Source organism: Nomascus leucogenys, chromosome 8 (assembly GCF_006542625.1).
Source record: "Nomascus leucogenys isolate Asia chromosome 8, Asia_NLE_v1, whole genome shotgun sequence".
In the NCBI taxonomy this organism is placed as follows: Eukaryota; Metazoa; Chordata; class Mammalia; order Primates; family Hylobatidae; genus Nomascus; species Nomascus leucogenys.
The window spans coordinates 60,268,404-60,277,305 of NC_044388.1; the positions used below are offsets into that span (position 1 = coordinate 60,268,404).

General features: G+C 39.1%; 1 pseudogene; it reads left to right on the forward strand.

Annotated features, from left to right (window-relative positions):
* The window catches only part of LOC100601730, a 59,021-nt pseudogene extending 53,499 nt beyond the window's left edge, over window positions 1–5,522 (forward strand).
* Window positions 5,523–8,902: the final 3,380 nt, after the last annotated feature.

Sequence of the window (8,902 nt, forward strand, 5' to 3'; positions counted from 1 at the left end):
TATTATTTTAAATTTATATATAGATCTAGAGGTTGCTTGAGTGATACCAATGCTCAATGTTGGCAACTAGATAGATATTGAAAGCTAGAACTGTGAATGGTTTTATTAAAACACTTAATAAGTTTAAAATGTTAATTCATTTAAATAAGTTTTATTTTAAAAGTTAATATTTATTAATCATAATTTCTATGTAAACAACTTTTATTATACATTTTGATTTCATGTAGCACAATTTCTATTTTTTCTCTTAGTTTTAATAGAAAACTAACTATTTTGGAAGAAAGATAACATTAAAAAAATTTAATTTTTCAATTTTAGTATTTATTTAAATTTGCTCTTAGATAAAAATATATTTATATTTTGTATATATTGCATACAATTACATTTTTAATTCTTTGATTTATTCTTAACCATAGAACAAACTATATGGAAATCTTTATTATAACAACATTATTGGTGTCTTTGCCGAAATGAAGGCAAGAAAAAAAAATATGGAGTATATACACAATACCTCAAGAACTGTGTGTATCTTTATAGTTCATCTAAACATGGCCAACCTGTTCACAGGACACCAAGACATCCATGATAATAATTAAAGTCTATTTTCTTTGATATTTCTTTTGATATTTTAGAAGATAATTTTTAGTCATCTAAAAACCATAGCTTTGCACATCTTGTTTTATTGTGTCTTTATGAATGTGTATTTCTTATGGTAGGAGGCCGGTACAGTTGATTCTTGTTATTTGTGGTAGTTGCATCCTATTAAGTCACAGAAAACACTGAATTATCAAATACTGAACAATTGCCCTGGGGAAATGCATAGTTAGGTTCCTGGTCACAGCATTTTTATCAACTGATGAGTACATAAACTGTTCCTGTTCAAAGACATCTTATTTAACATATATTGTTGATTTCATTAATGTCGAACTCAGGGCTAACAGCACTGTCACTCATGTCTGAGCAATGCCCATTGTATGCTCTCCATACAGCTCATCACTGCCTCCCTGCAGTTAGGGGCACTGTATGGCAGCAATCCCCTACCTTTTTGGCACCAGGGACTGGTTTAATGGAAGACAATTTTTTTCACAGACCTGGGGGTGGGGAATGGTTTCAGGATGATTCAAGCACATTATATTTATTGTGCAATTTATTTCTATTGTAATTACAATGAAATAGATAATGAAATAATTATATAACTCATCATAACGTAGAATCAGTAGGAGCCATGAGCTTGTTTTCCTGCAACTAGACAGTCCCATCTGGCAGTGATGGGAGACAGTGACAGATCATCAGGTATTAGATTCTCATAAGGAGCACACCACCTACATCCCTCGCATGTGTAGTTCACCATAGGGTTTGTGCTCCTATGAGACTCTAATGCCACCGCTGATCTGACAGGAAGCAGAGTTCAGGTGGTAATGTGAACGATGGGGAGTGACTGTAAGTACAGATGAAGCTTCACTGACTCACTGGCCACTCACTGCCTGCTGTGAGGCCCAGTTCCTAATGGGCGGTGGACCGGTATCCTGCTGTCTGGCACTTCAGCACGACACTTGGGGCCATTCTAAACAGCAAAACTACCAACAAAAAGCACTAAAACTTGAAACATGTGACACTAAATAGACCATAAAAAGGACACCCATTTACCAGATGAGAGCTGAAAGGAGGAGGCAGAGCTTCGCCTTGTTCATTTCAGCTGGGAACATACGCATTGGCAACTCGAAATTTTTGCCTTCTTTTACAGTCTGTGAATGTCCGCAACAGTGACTCAAGAGCTGATTTTGGGACTCCAAATGAATTTTAGCTAGTAGGCAAGTTAGCAAATACAGAATTTGAGAATAATGCAAATCAATTGTACATATTTTATGTAATAGTTTGTTAACTTGATTTATACTTTTAAATACTTAGCCATATGGTATGTGAACTTCTGTTTGTATTCTTAGGCCCTACAAATGTGAGGAATGGGACTGGAACACAACATTTGTTGCTGAAGTTACATATTTTGGTATGTTTGATAAATTTAGGTAAATATCATAAGAGAGATAATTCATTTTAGAATAGAATTTTTTAAAGACTAATTTAAATGCTAACGAAAATCTGCTGCAGCCAATATTCTAACAGAAAAAGTTAAAAAGATCCAAAAGTGTACTGTGCTGTTTTTCTAAGTGTATCATAAATTTTAATATTAAATGAATGTGTCTCCTAATAGTAGTAAAATAAGAAAGACTGTTGTACTCAAAGCAGGGTGACACACATTAATTGTTGAGTTTCAGGCAGCTGTAAGCAGTTTTGTGCCACTGGAAGGGAGAAAAATGACTCTGGTTGTGTGGAACGGACACAAGAAATTAGGCAAAGGATAACTCAAACCAGGCAACTTCTTTTTTTCTCTCTCTTTGCATTTTTTTATTTTTATTTTTATTTTTTAAAATTTTTTTATTATACTTTAAGTTCTAGGATACATGTGCGCAACGTGCAGCTTTGTTACATATGTATACATGTGCCATGTTGGTGTGCTGCACCCATTAACTCGTCATTTACATTAGGTATTTCTCCTAATGCTATCCCTCTCCCCTCCCTTCACCCCACAACAGGCCCTGGTGTGTGATGTTCCCTTTCCTGTATCCAAGTGTTCTCATTGTTCAATTCCCACCTATAAGTGAGAACATGCAGTGTTTGGTTTTTTTGTCCTTGCGGTAGTTTGCTGAATGAATGATGGTTTCCAGCTTCATCCATGTCCCTACAAAGGACATGAACTCATCCTTTTTTATGGCTGCATAGTATTCTATGGTGTATATGTGCCACATTTTCTTAATCCAGTCCCTCATTGATGGACATTTGGGTTGGTTCCAAGTCTTTGCTATTGTGAATAGTGCCACAATAAACATACATGTGCATGTGTCTTTATAGCAGCATGATTCATAATCCTTTGGGTATATACTCAGTAATGGGATGGCTGGGTTGAATGGTATTTCTAGTTCTAGATCCCTGAGGAATCACCACACTGTCTTCCACAATGGTTGAACTAGTTTACAGTCCCACCAACAGTGTAAAAATGTTCCTATTTAGGAACTGTCTCCAAAGCTGGCCCTGGAGAGCCCCAATTTCTCAGATGATAGCAATGAAGAAAGGGGGTTGTAAATCAGCTAGCTGTAGTTTAGAGACTAGAGGTTGTCAGAACCATGGTAACCAATGGATTGTTTGTGTGAGGTAGGGTGGGGGAGTAGATCAATAGAGAAACAGATAGTGTGCATAGGTTGACGACTGGACAGATTTTTTTTTAAGTCACCTCTAGTCCTATTTGTTTATCTTTACTTTTGTTGCCTGTGCTTTTGGTGTCATACCCAAGAAATGTTTCTGTGTATCAAAGGAAACAATCAGTAGAGTGGAAAGGCAACCTAAGGAATGGAGAAAATATTTGCAGATTACATAGTGGATAAGGGTTTAATATTCAGAATCTGTAAAGAACTCTTTACAACTCAACAACAAAAAATCCAAATGAGCAAAGGATTTGAATAGACATTTCTCCAAAGAAGATACACAAATAGACAACAAACATATAAAAAGATGTTCAATATCACCAATCATTAGAGAATGCAAATTAAAACCACAATGAGATATTGCTTCACATCCATCAGGATGACTACCATAATAAAAAACACACACATAGAAAATAACCAGTGTTGGTGAGAATATGGGGAAATTAGAATCTTTCTGCACTGTTGTTGGGAAAATAGATGGTGCAGCTGCCATTTAAAACTCTATGGAGATTCCTCAGAAAATTAAAAATAGAACTACTATATGATTTGGCATTTCAATTTCTGGGCAAATATCCAAAAGAATTGAAAGCAGAATATTGAAGAAATATTTGCACACCCATGTTCAGTGCATCATTATTCACAATAGCCAAGTTGGGAACAACCCAAATGTCCATTGCCAGATGAAGGAATAAACAAGAGATGTTCTACACCTACAGTGGAATATTATTCAGCCTTAAAAAAGAAGGAAATTTTGTCACATGCTACATTATGGATAAATCTTGAAGACATATGATAAGTGAAATACGCTAGTTACAAAAACACAAATAACGTATACTCCCATTTATATTAAGTATTTAAGGTAGTCAAATTCACAGAAACAGAAAATACAATGGTGGTTGACAGGGGCTGGGAGGAGAGAGAAATGGGGAATTGTTCAATAGGTATAAAGTATCAGTTTTGCAAGATAAAAATGTTCTGGAGATCAGTTTCACAGCAATGTGAATACCCTTAACACTACTAAACTGGATGCTTAAACATGGCTCAGATGGGCTCACATAAAATGGCCAGAAACATTACCTGGTGCTTATTCTACTCTCTCTAATGGGAAAGCAGCGGATTACCAGAGACTAAACTGTATCTGCCTCTATTTCGGAGAGACTCACATTCAACTCTGGCTCACAAAAAGCTGGGAAAAGTTCATGAGTCCTTTTATTTAAAAAAAAAATTAACATAAAACTATAGCAAAACAAAAAGCAATCGGAACTGTAGTAACACAGCTGAAACCATCTGCAGCAGTGGCAGCAATGGCAGGAGAGGAGGTTTAATTTAGTTGATTTTCTGTGGCTGTTGTTTTGTTCACTGGGAGCTGCACGTTTTTCCTAACGGACCGAGAAGCCGCTAGAGGTCTGGTTCTCCTGGAAACAACTCAATGCAAACCAAGGATCTGGGGCGTTTCATACCACTCTGAGATCTGAATGGGGGCATACCTTTTTGTTTGTTTCTTTTAGGAAGAAAGTCTTGCTCTGTCACCCAGGCTGGAGTGCAGTGGCCCAATCATAGCTCACTGCAGCCTCGAACGCCTGGACTCAAGTGTTCCTGCCACCTCGACCTCTCAAAATGCTGACATTACAGGCCTGAGCCACCGTGCCCGGTCGAGACATTTCATTTTGAAGACATGTGATACCACCCTCTTGCCGAAAGCACTGGTTCTCCTTTTGAAGCTTGCTAGGGATTACAATGGATTTGACTCAATTCAAAGCTTCTTTTATTTTCCTAAGGATTTCGTGAAGCCTTCTCACTAAAGGTACCCGGGACTTTCAGAAAGAAATTGAGTTTCTTAAAGGAATTTTTCCAAATGGAGCAGTGTATTGTATGAGACATATGAATGCTGACTGTTGGTACTTACATATTCCAGATTTCCCAGAGAGTGGGCTAGTAAGCCAGATCAAACCCTGGAAATGCTGATGAGAGAGTTTGACCTAGCAGTTAAGGAAAGATTCTTTCTCCATGAAAGACTGTGTCACTGCAGAGGATGTCAAGTGGACTGGAATTGGTGCCCTGACACCAGGTTCTGTCATTGATGCCACGCTGTTCAATCCTTGTGGGTAGTCGATGAAAGGAACAAAATTGGATGGCACTTATGGAACTATTCACATCACTCCAGAACCAGAATTTTCATACATCAGCTTTGAAACAAACTTAAATCAGACCTCCCGTGATGACCTGATCAGGAAAGTTGTGGAAGTCCTCAAGCCAGGAAACTGATGACCACTTCGTTTTTTTAAGGTTTTTGATTTTTTTATGTTTTAGAGACAGAGTCTCACTCTGTCGCCCAGGCTGGAGTGCAGTGGCATGATCTTGGCTCACTGCAACATCTGCCTTCGGGGTTCAAGCGATTCTCCTGCCTCAGCCCCCTGAGTAGCTGAGATTACAGGTGCGCGCCACCATACCCAGCTTATTTTTGTATTTTTAGTAGAGATGGAGTTTTGCCATGTTGACCAGGCTGGTCTTGAACTCCTGACCTCAATTGATCTGCCTGCCTCGGCCTCCCAAAGTGTTGGGATTACAGGCGTGAGCCACCGCGCCTGGCCCACTTTGTTAATCAGAGTTCTACACAGTGCTTTTTTGCCACAGATGATTGAAGGTTTTAAGTGTCTTGATTGTCAGAGTGTTATGTTCAATGATTATCATTTTGTTTTTAACAGTTTTGTTAAGAAGCAGCAACAGCACCATTGACTAAGAAAAATGAAGAAAAAATCACAAAAGGAGAACACGTGTAGAAAGAGGTGGCTGCTTTTTAGATGTTGAAACCAGGGGCCATGCTTTCCATAACTACTACCTTGTAGTTTCAGAAACCCTAGATATAATGAGAGTGTAATCGTTTTTGAATTGTATGTGTTATTATATCACGGAGTTAGATATATTGCGTGAATGCTCTCTTCTGCGTTTAGATATTCTTTGCCATTCTTGCTGTGAAATTGAAGTGCATATAGAAAAAACCTTTTACTATATGAAACTTTACAACGCTTGTGAAAGCAACTCAATTTGGTTTAGGCATAGTGTAATCTTTCTCCAGGTATCGTCCAAAATTCCCCACAGACAAGACATTTATCCTCAGCCTAACCATCTGGGACTGTCCAATCAAATTGCTGCCAGAATTTTACATCCAGTTTCATCTACTTTCCAGGATGTATTCTTTACTAACGTTATTGAAACCAATTTCTGCTTCACACAAATATTTTTTTGAAACAGCAATTAAAGTTTTTCTTCCATGAGTGAAGTCCTTTTGAAAAAAAAAGTGGTTAAGGTGGTAATTTTTTTTTTTTTTTGAGACAGAGTCATACTCTGTCACTCAAGCTGGAGTGCAGTGGTATGATCTCAGCTCACTGCAACCTCCGCCTTCCAGGTTCAAGCAATTCTCCTGTCTCAGCCTCCCAAGTAGCTGGGATTACAGGTGCCCACCACCACACCCGGCTAATTTTTGTATTTTTAGTAGAGACAAAGTATAACTATATTGGTCAGGCTGGTCTCGAACTCCTGACCTCAGGTAATCTGCCCATCTCAGCCTCCCAAAGTACTGGGAATCAGGAAAATTTTATTTCTACCTGTAGAGGGGGACAGGGGCCGGATGTCAATCCTCATTCTTCTGACTGTCTCTGCTTATTAGGTGAATGGTTCAGGTGGGCCATGATTAGTTCTTACTCTTTGTTCTTGTTCCTGAAATTAGTTATCTATTGCTGCATATCAAATTAGTCAGAAATGTAGTGACTTACAACAACAACATTTATTATTCTATTTCACAGTTATTATAGGTCAGGTAATCCTGGCTGGCCCATGGCTTAGCTGGGTCCTCTGTCTCAGGTCTTTTATAAAACTGCAATGGAGGTGTACACTGGGGCTGTAGTCATCTCAAAGCTTGGCTAGGGGGAGATTTGCTTTGACTGTTGCCCACGTGGTTGTCGGAAGGATTCAGTTCCTTGATGGCTGTTGGCAGGAGGTACCCTTCATTCTGGACATATGGGCCTCTCCATCAGGGCAGCTCACTTGAGAGCTGGACTCATCAGCGCAAGTGAGAAGGGCCTAAAAGATGTTGGCAAGACTGAAGTCATCATGCCTTTATAACCTCCTCAAAGTGGCATTCTATCACTTTTGCTGTATTTCATTCATTAGAGGCAAGTCACTAGGCACAGCCCACATTCAAGGGGAGAAGATTCTATAGGGCATGAAGACCATTGAGGGGCATTCTAAAGACTGCCTACCATACCAACCTTCACACAGATATGTTTCATTTGGGCCCGCATTTCTATTCAATTTCTAAAGGGGAAAAAGAGATTTGTAAGAAATAGGTGAAGTAGGAATGGAATCAAAGGTGTATCCATGGAGATGGGCTATAGATCCAAGAAACATTGAGAGAGGAGAGTTGGACGGGTTCAGGAGTTACTGGGATTCCAGCCATTGAAAAGATGCAGGTCTATGGAGAACCCTGAGGACCTAGAGGGGCGATGCATTGGTGGCAGGAACATGTTAGTGGTTTTCAAATATCTGAAGTTATATACGGAAGAGGAATTCTATTTACTTTTTTTGATTCCAGAAAATAAAGTCAGGACCAATGGGTAGCAATTACTCAAGAGATAAATTTCTGCCAGTGGAGTCATGAACCAGTGGAATGGGTACCGCCACGGTGGGTGCCCTCACTGCACGGAAATGTTCAGGAGGAGGCTGGGCAGCTGCAGACAGAGACTGAAGTCTGGAACACTGTTCCTGCTGCTGCTAATGCCCCTGGCCGTCAGTTCTCCTGCCACGGGTAGGATTCATGCAAGTGAAAAGGGCCCGATGAAATGAGGGGCAAAGGAAAGACCCCGTCATGCCCAAGGCAGGGTTGCCCTGACAAGCGGTCTTGGAGTGTGAGGCACAAAGTGAAGCCCTCCACTCTCCCCTTTCTCACCCTCCCCTGATGTAGATGGCTGAGATTACAAGGCAGATGCAGTGCATTCAATTAACCAGCCCTACAAAGATCAGAATTGAGAGTACTGCCCGAAGGCCAGAGCCTGTGAGTGTATACATTGCAAAGAAGGAAATAGAGATCCACTTGATTCTTAATAATTGCTGCTTGGTATTTTGGTGTGGAAATGTTTGTCTAAACAATCTAATATTGATGAAGGTACTTAGAACACTGAAACAAAATAAAGCAATATTTTGCATATAGAAAAAAATCAAATTAAATGATCAAAGAGAAAAATCCAGACCTTTCATAAAAATTGATTTGTTGTTCTTATTACGTAATACAGTCATATATTTACATAGTTCCAAAGGTATATGTTCAGTAGTGTCACTCCTGCAGATTCTACCTCCAACTCCTGACTCTACAGGTCTCACTCTTTTTTTATTGTGCTAAATATACATAACATAAAATTTATAAACTTAATATTCTAGGGTATAGTTCAGTGGTATTAAGTACATTCATGCTGATGTGCAACCATCACTATCATCCATTCCCAAAACTTTTCATCACCGCAAATAGAAAAGCTGTACCCATGAAACAATAACTTCCATTGCCTCCCCCTCAGCCTTTGGTAACCTCTATTCTACTTTCTGTTTCTATGAATTTGACTGTTCTAGGTACCTCTTATAAGTGGAATCACACA